Here is a 12,194-nt window from a genome sequence, read left to right as displayed (position 1 = left end):
GAATGAACACAGACCCACAGACACCTTGATTTTTGCCCAGGGTAAACCATTCAGGATCTCTGCCCTCCTGAACTATACAATAAAAAAATCTGTGTTACTTTTAGCCACTGAAGTTGTCATGATTTGTTATAGCAACAACAGGAAACTAATACACAGCACACTTCCGTGCTTCTGGGTTTCTGCTCAGGTAATGCTGTTCCTGAAATCCCCCCAGCCCAGCCCAGCCAGGGTCCCTCATTGAACTACTTAAATGCCACTTACTCTCACTGGCTTTCACTAAGGCCCAGAGATTACATATTCCCACGCTGCTGATCCTATCTATTCTGGACAAGGCTACGTTTAGCAGTCCAGAATGTTGATGCTTAGCTATCTGGTCACAATATAAAGAGGAGGGGGCACCAAAAGTACCCAAAAACACAATGCACTATAAAGTAAGAAAATAAACATAGAAAAGACGCACACTTCCACCGACAGTATCATGAAAACTAACCATCACTAAAAGCCACTCATAAACACAACAGTTTAAAATAGCCAGAATAACAAACATTATCATTCAATGTTATCCATAGTATCAATGAAAGCACTCTAATTATCATGTGTCAAAAAAAAAAAAAAGGAAAGAAATTTCCTTCTTTTCTAATACCCCAGGAAAATGGGGAGGAGGGATTAATTATGGCTAAATGGATATATAATATCTATTTAAAACAAGGAAAATACCTCCTGAAGTTTCAAAAGAACTGAGCATTGTGAACATTTTGTCAGAGTCAATTTGTGTGAGCAAGTAATAACTATTTCTGTAATCATTCATTCAGACCAATAAGTTGGGGTTTAAACATTTCATATGCAAATGTGTTAAAGGCACGTTTCCAAGAAACAGCTCTCTGATAACCCATGTCGGTATGGATGAGGTAGTTTAAAAACGGAATTAAACCCAGGCAATTCGGTTTGAAGGTGCTGTTGGAAGGGGGTCTGTCCACGGGCATGTGTGCCCGGAGACCAGGCACCTGGGCTGCCTGTGCTCCTTCCCCATTCCTGAGAAAATGCTGAAAGCAGAGGTGAAGAGGGAGAGAGAAAGAGTAGCAAGGGAGGGAGAGGAGGCGGAAGGAAGTAAAGAAAAGAGAAAGCAGAGGAGTACACAGCCGGGAAGAGGGAGGGGGGCAGAGGGAGGTGGTACAGAAGGAGAAATACAGATGAGGAGAAGAACACTGAGCAGGGAGAGGTGGGAGGATGGGAGAAAGATGGCGACAAAGCAGAATACAGTGGAAGCCCTGGGCCACCCTTTAATTACTTCTCATCCCCTTCACTCCCCAAACAAAAACAAAAGTCTTCCAACATTCCTTTCTAGATCTTACTATGATGCTGTGATGAGAAAGGCCCACACACAACCTTATGGGGCACCCCAGGACCTAGGCTACCCTCTTCACAACTCCACGGCTCGCCTCTCCCAGCATCCCAGCGTAGCTCAACATCCCGGCAGGAAAAATCAGTGTTACCATCGGGAAGACAACACAACCCAATGCATGACCCATGTGAGAACTCTGCAACACCAGCATGAACGGCGGGTGAGACATAAGGCTTGTTCTAGTGGCTCTTTGATGTGGGAAATATCACAACTCTTCAGGCAAGGTCAAGACAGAATTGAAGGGCAGATGCCACTCTCCCTTCAGACTCCCACCCTCTCCTGTGAACCTGTTTCAGGCACACAGTGCCTCTGGGAGCCTGGGAGCCAAGAATTCTCGCTCCATTTCTTCACCTGCATCAGACGTGTGCAGCTAGCGAAGCCTGTGGTTCCCAAGTTGTATGGTCACAGGACTAGTCAGTGGCGGGAAAGGAGTCAGGACTGGCTTGGATTTTCTATCGAGGCTCCTTCTTGGTGTGGGGGGGGGGGTGAAGAGGAAAGACCCTTTACCTTGGGTCCTGCTTCTGGAGAAACCCAGTGATTTTTATGTCCCCCCAAGAGCTCTTTTCCATCCATCATGCCCACTAATTAATAACAGCAACAAACACACACTCTCACATGTTACTTATGTGCATTCAATTCTAATACCACCCCTGTCCATAGCTGCTGTTCTCACCTTCCTCATCATACAAATGAAGAAACTGGAGCACAGAGAGATCAGGTAACTCTCCCAAAGCCACACAGCCAGTAGCAGAGCCAAGATTCAAATGCAGGAAATCCTGCTCATCCTTCAGCTCTGGGTTCCCGCACGTGATGGGGGCGGTGGGGGGGCTGGGTTCGGAGGCAAGGAGGGATCTCCAGCTCCCCGGGGTTAGCCGCCAGTGCCACAGGGAGCAGAGGGCAGGCAGGAAGAGGGGCAAAGAGTGGGAGGAAAGAACAAAAAGGAAATCAGTTGTCAGGCTGCTGCCATATTAAGAGTAAAGAGAACAACAGGGCTGCCTGTAACATTGTCAGACCCCAAATCGTTCCTGACAGTCATTGGGCTGAGTCCTTTGCTTCTGCAGCTCTAAATCTCTTAAATTGAAATGACATGGAACTAAAATATATATATATTTTTTTAAATCTCCAAACTCTTCACACATCCATTGGCATGATAATATTTTGATTAGTTACATTTATGCTCCAATTACACTCACAGAATGTTCAACTGTGTCTTATATATAGCATGTTTGCCATGCTCCATGGAAAATACGGGATTATTACCCTCGTATATTTGCAATGGGAAAAGACACAAATGGAAGTGGAGGGGAGGAAAAAAAAAAAAAAAGGCGAAGCGAAGCGAAGAGATGACTAAGCCTGTTAAAATAGTGCTGTCTTGCCTTCACGTTACTAAATTGGGTCACTGCTATTATTTCCCAAGCTTTAAAATACCAGGGCTCGGAGAAGCATGCAGGATTCAAGCCTGCCTTCTCCTCACCGGACACCTCCACCTCCCCTCCTAACGACAGGGTCTGACTCGGACAGCAACCTGATCGCGCACCTGCTGAGAGGCGAGGTCAACAGTGGGGGAAGGTTTGTGGTTTTCTGCCTTTTTTCTGAAGAGAGTGTCCATCTCTTTCTCAAGGAGGTCCTTAACCCTGTCCGTCATAAATAAATCTCTAAATAAAGGTTCAGAGCCCTTCTGAGCCCTGCAAAAGGCCTACCCTGGTGGTGCCAGGATAGACCTCTCACCGAGAACGCTGGCTAAAAGATGCCATCATGTTCTTTTGCTCTCCACTGGCTGACCACCTCGTGCTCGCCTGGGTCAGGGTATTATACTCTCTGATGCCACTATCAGGTGGGCCCCTCTGCCCCCACAGAGACATGCTACAGGTGGTCTGTACCCCAACCCCACAGCACCCTCCCCTCCAATCCTCTCCCACTGGGGTCTTCTTTTCCATGCGTTCTCCCTGCCACTGCCTCCCTAAGTCAGCTCACTCATACCTCTCTATGCCTCTGTTTCCCCCATCTGGATCCAAACATGAAGACTATCCCCTCCACACATTTTCTCCCAAAGTCCACTGGAACCAAGCTGTCTATAAACTGATGGAAATCGGTTCTAACCTCAGATGTTACTTACACATGCATGATGTGCTGGACCCTTTCCCGAGAAACAGTCATCAGCACGATAGTCCTTGCCCCAGTACCGGTTACAGACAAGTAAGCAGCCATGAGGAGGATGTGGGGGCTCTGGGATACGGGCGTGGACATGGAGAGAGATCTAACCCCGACTTGATTTGGGGAGAGGTGTAAAAAGAAAAACAACTTCCTAGAGCACAGTGTAGAGTTCAGACTCTACACTGAGGCCTTCGTAATTTGGGAGCCAGGCAGATAGAGAAGGAATGGCAAAAAAGTTCCCTGCAGTTGAAACGGCCCATTTCAAAGCCAAGAAGACTAAGACCATCTGTAACCTGTGGAGATCGAGAATAAAATGTGGCTACAGAGCAAGTACCTTACAGACCACCTCTCGAGTCTCCCACCTTGTTTTATAGACAAAGAACTTGATCTCCAGAGAGGTTCACAATGACATGCCCAAAGCCACACAGCCAACAGGTGGCAGTGCCAAGACTCAGAGATTGGGGCATCTGACTCCAAGGTCAGGGCTCTTTCCTTCTGAAACAGTGTTTCTCACATTGCAGCACCCATCAGAAATCATCCAGAAAGCTTCCTGAAGGATCGCTGGATTCTACCCGCAGTAGTCTGGGGTGGGGCAAAGAATTTGCACTTTTAACAGGTTTCTGAGAGAAACTGAGGCAGCTGATCCCTAGGCCACACTTGGAGAACCACTGGTCTAACTGGGTCTCTACTGGCCAGGCCTCGGGGGGCCAAGGTCCATAAACTGGGGCCAGCTGACAAGCAGTGCCGCCCGACTGTCCCTCTGGGGCCATGGGGCAGGCAATGATGCTAATCTGCCGGAAGGGGTTCCCTCTGACCCTGGGCCACACGCTGCTCCCCAATCTCAGGAGTAGGAGGGCTCAAGCCACGGACCATCAACCATGAGGATCTCTGCTGCTGCCCCACCTCAGCAAGGCCTCTCCTCTGAAACCCCCTTCAATCATTGCCAATTACCATGAACATCATTAGCCACTTGCTGACTCCCCCAAATGTACTAGGGTCTGCATAGAAAACAGCACAATAATTATTCCTCCTCTTCCACCATCCTCTAAGGAGATACAAGAACTTGACAGCTGTTAACCAATTAATCCTGACAGCATTGTTTTTAAATGTAAAGGTATTTCTTTCACCTAAGACAGGAAAAGCGATTTCCTTTTCTGAGGTGAGAGTGAGGGCCAAGAAAGGCCAAGTCACACAGCCAATATCACTATGGTCATTTCCTGCCTCTTTCTTTCTGCAGGGACAGTGGAATACTGGAGAACACAGACTCTGGGTCCAGACTGCCTCAGCATATCCCAGCTCTCCCAGCTACCAGCTGTGTGACCCCAGGAAAGTTACTTAACCTCTCTGAGCTATAAAATGGGAGTGATGGTGGGAATGATGGTACCTGCCTTGGAGGTCTGTTACGAGAACTTGACATGTTTGTGGAAGAGCCCAGCACGTCATGAGATCCATGCAAACATTAGCGGTCAAGGTCAGCATCGGTGGCAGCACCTAAGCCCTCCTGCAGATCTCTGACTACAGTGGAGGGTGAGACAGGTGGCCCTACAAACCGGCAAGATCAGGTAGGTCCCAGGGTCACTCTCCACACACGGGATGACTCCAGGCGGCACCAGGAAGCCAGAGTTCTTGGCAGTTCACCCCAAGGAGCATCCCCCTTTGCTGGTGGTTCTCCAAACGTGGTCCCCAAACCAGCAAAGCGGCACCACCTGGGAACCTGACAGAGAAGCCAGTATCTCAGGTCCCACCCCAGATGTCCTGGAGCAGAAGTTCCAGAGTGGAACCCAGCCAGGGAGGAGACCCAGCCCAAGATGCCAATGCACGCTCAAGTCTGAGAAGTACTTTCTCTGCAAATGGGTTTCCAAGGCTTCAGCCTATTTGGGGAGATGCATGCCAGCTTCTGTGTCCTGGATGTTCCTGACATTCCCCACAAAAGGACAGGCATCCGGGGGAGTCACAACACTGTACCACAGGTCCAGAGCACAGGCTCTGGACCGCAGCCTTCAACCATCTCACACGCACCTGCCTTTCCATTCCCACTTCTGGGAAGACCTCCTCCGTAGACCAGCCTGGAAGAGGCACTCACTGCCCTGAGAGGGGACGTAGCTTCCTCTGCAGGTCACAAGGCAGAGAAAACCTTGTCCTGTACAAATAGACATATAGTCTCTCAGTTCCACTTGCGAACTTGAAGCCATCCACATGTCCCCATCGTTGTCAACTGGGTCATCTTCAAATAACATCCCAGAACCCCCGATAGTCTTTGATGCTTTCATCCTAACTGCTCACTCTTCACTCACCCTTTCCTTCTCAGCCTATTTCCAACCCTGTCAGCTGCAGATCTGATTTCTCACTTCTGCTGTCCCTGTCTCCTAGCACCAGCTCCAGGCTCCTTGCCGGGGCTGTAGTAGCTAAGTACTGCAAAGTGCCACCAACAGAGTGGCTCCCACAGTAGAAATTTCTAGCCTCACTGTCCCAAAGGCTGCAGTCTGAGCCCAATGTGCTGGCAAGTGGTGCTCCCCACCTTCTGAGGACGGTGAGGAGGAACCCATGCCGTGGCCCTCCCCCGGCTTCTGGTGCCTTGCCGGCCATCTTCTCAATCTCCGTCTTCAGGTTCACTGGGCATTCTCCCTCTAAGTGCATCTGACTCCCCATTTCCTCTTCATAAAGACACCAGCCAGACAAGATTAGGGGCCCACTTACATCTGCAATGGCCCCATTTCCAAATCAGGTCACATTCTGAGGTACTGGGGGGTTAGAATGTCCAATGTGTGAAGGCAGAGGGGCAGATACAACCTAGCTTAGAACAGCCTTACTGGGCTCAGGACCCAACGAGGAGCCTCAGACTGTCACCCAGGAGGATTTCTGTAGAAATAATAAAACATTAAACTTGGAGATGTGCTTTTGTATTGTTTTTCATTATAAAGTGATAGCAGGAGAGAGGGGGAAAAACAGGCAAGTAGAACCAAGTGTAAAAATTATCCACAGGAGCCCCCGAGGTGTATCTTTATAGTCAAACTTCCTGGCATGAGGTTAGTTGCTTTCTATGGAACTGTGGCATCTAACTGGGCTTGGGACTTCACTTGGTAAATTCTTCCTGAAGGAAAGGCTTAATGAGAGACTGCGGTTTATAGGGAACTTGTCCGCCCCGAAGCTGCACCTGCAAGGCCACTGGGAAAGTCCCGAGGATCCCTTCCGCTGAATTCACTGTGCACTGATGTCGCCAGTTTGTTCTACAACAAATGTCTATCGAGCGGGTGACGTGCCAGGCACTGTTGTAGGCCCTGGGAATACAGCTGTGAACAAAACAGTCAAGATACTTAATCAGAGACAGTTTGCCGAGATGAAAATTCTCCTCGAGAGCCTTGGAACAAGTTGAATAGGACTTCTGGAGATGGCCCCCCCAGGGATGCCCGGCAGCCTTTCATCCCACAATTTCCTCATTTTGAGTTCCTGATTTTTAGCTCATCTTTCCCTGCTCTGAAGTGCCTTTTCAGTGATTATTTCCCCAGGAAGAACCTATGAATGGTATATTTTCTGAGCCCGTGCATTTCTGGCGCTGCGTCATTTTTACAGCGTAGGTCACGAGGCTGCATCGACATCTCTAGGGTCTCGAGCTATTCCCTTCTGAACAACCCAGACTCACATTTCGCACATTTTCCTGGTGGAACAAGGGCAGTGGGATGGTGCCTTGCCTGTCAGAGGACCTGGCGTGGAGAGTCCCCTGCTTGGGAAACAACTGGATGGACACATTTCCCACCCTAATTCCTAATGTACAGAAGATTCTTTTGCCGTATGCATTCATTCTTGGGAGTGCAGCAGGACGATGAAGATGCTGGGCCGGACTCAGACCGCCTGCAGGACAACCCCAGCTCTGCCGGTGCCTACAGTGCATCGCGAGGTGAATTACTTAGACTCACCATGTCTCTGTTTCCCATTCTGCAAAACGGGGGCAACAAAAATGCCAGCTTCTCAAGATCACCATCAGTATTAACTGAGTTATTTTATGCAATGGCTCAGAAGAGAGGCTGGCAGGCTTCTCCCATGCAAGGCCAGGTAACCAACATTTTAGGTTTTGCAGGCCATACAGTCTTTGTCATGGTGACTTGACCACAGACAATAAATGAATGAGTCTGTGCTCCAATAAAACTTGACAAAAACAGGTGGCAGAGGCAGCCCTCGGGCGGTAGTTTGCAGACCCCTGACTTAGAGGAGTGCCCAGCAAATACTAAGCTCTCAGTAAATGTTAGTTGTTGTTATTATTATGAGCTGTGATTAGACTCAGGAGGATGGTGGTTGGATGATCTCCTAGGCTTACTGTCTGGTTCTCGGACACCATGAACAGATGGTGTACATGGAAAAACCCCCATCCAGAGAAGCATCCCAGCCCACCTATGGCACTCTGCTGGTGAAAACTACACCTTCCAAGATGCAACTTGCCACCGTAACTTCCCTGCTAATATTTGTGAATTTCAGCCTCCACCAAGATGTAAAAAGAAAGGGTAGGAGGAAAATAACAGAACTTTGAGAAAGTCCTGTTCTGGCTATAAAGGGATGTCTGTCCTATTTTAGGTTCTACTAGAGAGACAGGGAAGAATTAAAGTCTTATTTCAGTTTTGCTGGGGGCATAGCATAAGTGCCTGATTTAATGTTTGTTTGCTTATGGAGGGGGGGTGGCAAGGGAAGAGGGAGAGAGAATCTTAAGCAGGTTCCGATGCAGGGCTCGATCTCACAACCCTAAGATCGTGACCTGAGCCAAAACCAAGAGTCTGATGCTTAACCTACTGAGCCACCCAGGCACCCCTTAATGTTCTTCTTGACCATTCATTTAGGCTTAGAGTTGAGGGATGACCCCTCCAGATTCTGTCAAAGAGATGCCTGTCTGACCTGAAATGGCCTTTGCCTCTCATGCAGTCCTCATGGGAATTTTTGTGGGAAGGTGCAGGAGGTCAGATTCCTAAAGGATCTTAGCACTTAGTTCCACCCTGGACTCTGAGTGTCCAGAGTAGCATTGCTAGGCCCTGGGCTCTCCTTTGCACCCTCTGTCTCACTCCAAACATGTGGCTCCCAATTCTTTATTCACTTTTCAGGACTGAGTTTTTCCTTCATCACTTACACGAATGGTTAATCTATGCCTTGCTGTTTTTAAGAAGAAATGAGACACAATAAAACATTCCTCTCAAGCAGATCAACGTCTCAGGGTGCCTGGGTGGCTCAGCGGATTAAAGCCTCTGCCTTCGGCTCAGGTCATGATCCCAGGGTCCTGGGATCGAGCCCTGTATTGGGCTCTCTGCTCAGCGGGAAGCCTGCTTCCCTTCCTCTCTCTCTGCCTGCCTCTCTGCCTACTTGTGATCTCTCTCTGTCAAATGAATAAATAAAATCTTTAAAAAAAAGAAGAAGAAGAAGATCAATGTCTCCTGTCAAGGCTCCGACAGAAAAGGAGGGCCCACGCTGGATATATCCTGGATATGTCCAACTGGACCTTTGCACAACCATTAGAAGGCTGGAGGAAGAGGAATCAGGAAAGTTCTCTTTGGGAATCCCCTATGCACAGGGATCACCACAAGACTAGTGTCTCTAATTCTGGCGGCCTAGGGCCCCACAGTGGGTGCTAACCAAACCCAGGCACAACCCTGCGTCTGTTGACGGCCCACACCCCTGGCTATGTCTGCCCTCAGCTGCTTGCAGGCTTGTGGCTTCCCAGCTCTTGGGCCTTCCAGATCTCTCACTGGTGGGATCCAGTGGGACCCTGCAGGCTAAGGAATCTAGGCAAAGTAGTCCCCAGCCTTTGTGTCCCAGCTGGGGGTGCTGTATCCATAAGTAGCATGTAGAGATCAGCAGGAAGCAAGCTGGCACTTCTAATCAGTTTAGAGGTGACAGCTAAAGCCCGGGCAAGAGATGTTGGTGCCACTGTCACCGACCACTTCTCCGTCTTGATCCAAGGACCCCAAACCCACTCTGAGGCTGGGCCGGGGAAGCAGCCAGGACTGAGGACGGTGAGTGTGAGGGACACATAGCACGATCCTGCCAGGTGTGAGTACAGGCCCCCAGAGGAGCTGCTTACTCGCTGGCCTTTGGACAAGAGAGCTCTGCGATGGACGGAGAGAACCAGTGTTGAGTCAGACACCCTGGCTTTGAGCCCTCTCCACCCTAACCTACCCGGATGCAGGCGTTTCCCAGGGCTGTCCTAACAAATGACCGCAGAGCACAGAGTAGGTGGTTTCAGACGACAAAAACTCATCCTCTCGCAATTCTGGAGGCCAGAAGTCTGAAAGGAAGGTGTCAGCGGGGCTGCATGCTCGCCAGAGGCTCTAGGGGAGAACCTCGCTGGCCTCTTCCAGCTTCCATTGGCCACATCACTCCAGTCCCTGCCTGTGTTCATGAGGCCTTCTCCTCTGTTTCAAAACTCCCTCACCTGTCTCTTACAGAGACACCTGTCACCGGATTCAGAGCCCATGCCAAATCCAGGGTATCTCACCCTGAGATCCTTAAGCACATCTACAAAGAATCTCCCCACCCCACCCCAAAGAGACGACATTCATAGGTTCTGGGAGTTAGGAATTGAACATATCTTATGTGGGGAGGGGGGGTTGTGCAGTGTCAGCCGCTACAACTACACTGAGCAACCCTGTGCATGCCACTTACCCTCAGACGAAGACCCCCATTTCTATACTAAAAAAACAGGTAATGGGAGGAGAAGAGCCAGCTGGCACAGTTACAGGCGCAGGGGAAGTATGCATTAAATATCCACTGGGGGGGGTGCCTGGGTGGCTCAGTGGGTTAAAGCCTCTGCCTTCGGCTCAGGTCATGATCCCAGGGGGAAAATCAGATTCAAGAGGGATCACCTCTACCTGGAGCGGGGTTTTCAATGCTTCTGCCCCATGGGGTTGCCCACCCTGTCTCAGAACTTCCCGTCCTCCAGGCTCAAGGCAGAATCCACAGCTCCACCACTTTCTAACCAAAGGACCCAGAACAAGCCCCTTTCCACCTTTTTTTTTATGCTCTTTAAAGTGTCACAAAATAGAAAAGCCTACAAAGAATAAAATAATAAACATCCCTAAGTTCCATTTTCCAGAGTGGGCCACTGTTAACATCTTGACGGATGTGCTTGCCTATTTAAAAAAAAAAAAAAGATCACTTTATTGTTATGGTGAAAATGATACATATTTTGAAGAACGGAAGAAACTACAGAAATGTACAGAGATGCAAGTTTAAAAAAAGTCCCAAGTCTCACCACCCAGAAATAGCTATGGTTACCATATGGCAAACATCATAGTAAATGCCTCATGGTACATATACAGAGACAGAAAAGATGGCTGAGGGTGGCTCGATGGACAGAGGAGCCAATAGAGAGAAACACTACCAAATGTGGGGGGAAAAACATTACATGCTATTTTAAATCTCCTACATGTTATTTATTTTGACTAGTCTTCCACAGAAAAAGGAAAACAAAATTGAAAGACATCTAGACCTTCCAATGTTTCTTCACCATGAGATATTTGCCAAAAGATTCCTGTGAGGTGAGGGATACAGATGGTGAAGCAAACATTAAGAGTCTGGAGTGACTGCATTGTTTTTTTTAACTGTTTATTTTCATTTTAGGCACTGTTTAATGACTCCACGCTGTGAAAAATGGCGCGATTCTTCTCCCGCACGTCCTCTCAGCTTCCCGCTCCCTGTCTGCCGACTTCTCTGATTTAATCGTTAGTGGCTGTGGCCATGAAGCAGGCTGGGTTAGAAACCTTCGTATCCTGATCGATGACTGTACTTGTCGGAGTTATTTACTGTTAACTCTACATTTCTATGGAGGCGCTACTCATCATCAATCCTTATACCATGAGTTCTGCATTCATGAATCTTTTATTTTTATTCACTCTTAATTAGCTGGATTTTGTGATTCAGTACTTTTTTCCCCCAAGATCTCATGGAAGTTATACTTAATTTGAGTACATGTATTCTTGAGGACAAGTGTTTGTGGGCTTTATATCCTGGGATGTTCTTGGGCTGTGTTTTCTTGCCGTGAGATCTATAGCACGATCTTCCACGGACTCCCCAACACTGAATGCTGAGGCCAGCTTAATTTTGTGCTCTTCCTGTAAAGGATGTTCCTGACTCTGAAAACTGGGGAACTTCTCCCTTTATCCTAAGGCTGAACAGCTTTACTAGCATATACCTTGATGTTCAACATTCTGTACCAAATTTTCCCAGAACTCATTTTTCTTACCATGGTAACACATAGAACATAAAATTTGCCATTTTGCCCATTTGTAGGTTTGCAATTCAGGGGCATTAGTTACCCTCACAACACTGGGCTACAACCACCACCACCATCCATTTCCAAAACTTTTTCCTCCCCCTAAAGGGAAATTCTGGAACCCCTAGGAGAGAAGACCTCATGGTAAATTATCTTATAAGTGGAGTCGCATAATCAAAACAAACAAACAGGGGCGCCTGGGTGGCTCAGTGGGTTAAAGCCTCTGCCTTCAGCTCAGGTCATGGTCCCAGGGTTCTGAGATCGAGCTCCGCATCGGGCTCTCTGATTGGCAGGGAGCCTGCTTCCCTTCCTCTCTCTCTGCCTGCCTCTCTGCCTACTTGTGATCTCTGTCAAATAAATAATAAATAAAATCTTTAAAAACAAACAAAC

This window comes from Enhydra lutris, unplaced genomic scaffold (genome assembly GCF_002288905.1).
Source record: "Enhydra lutris kenyoni isolate GAN:26980312 unplaced genomic scaffold, ASM228890v2 scaffoldscaffold6, whole genome shotgun sequence".
In the NCBI taxonomy this organism is placed as follows: Eukaryota; Metazoa; Chordata; class Mammalia; order Carnivora; family Mustelidae; genus Enhydra; species Enhydra lutris.
The sequence above is the reverse complement of the archived record's forward strand: the minus strand, read 5'-3'. Positions refer to the sequence as shown.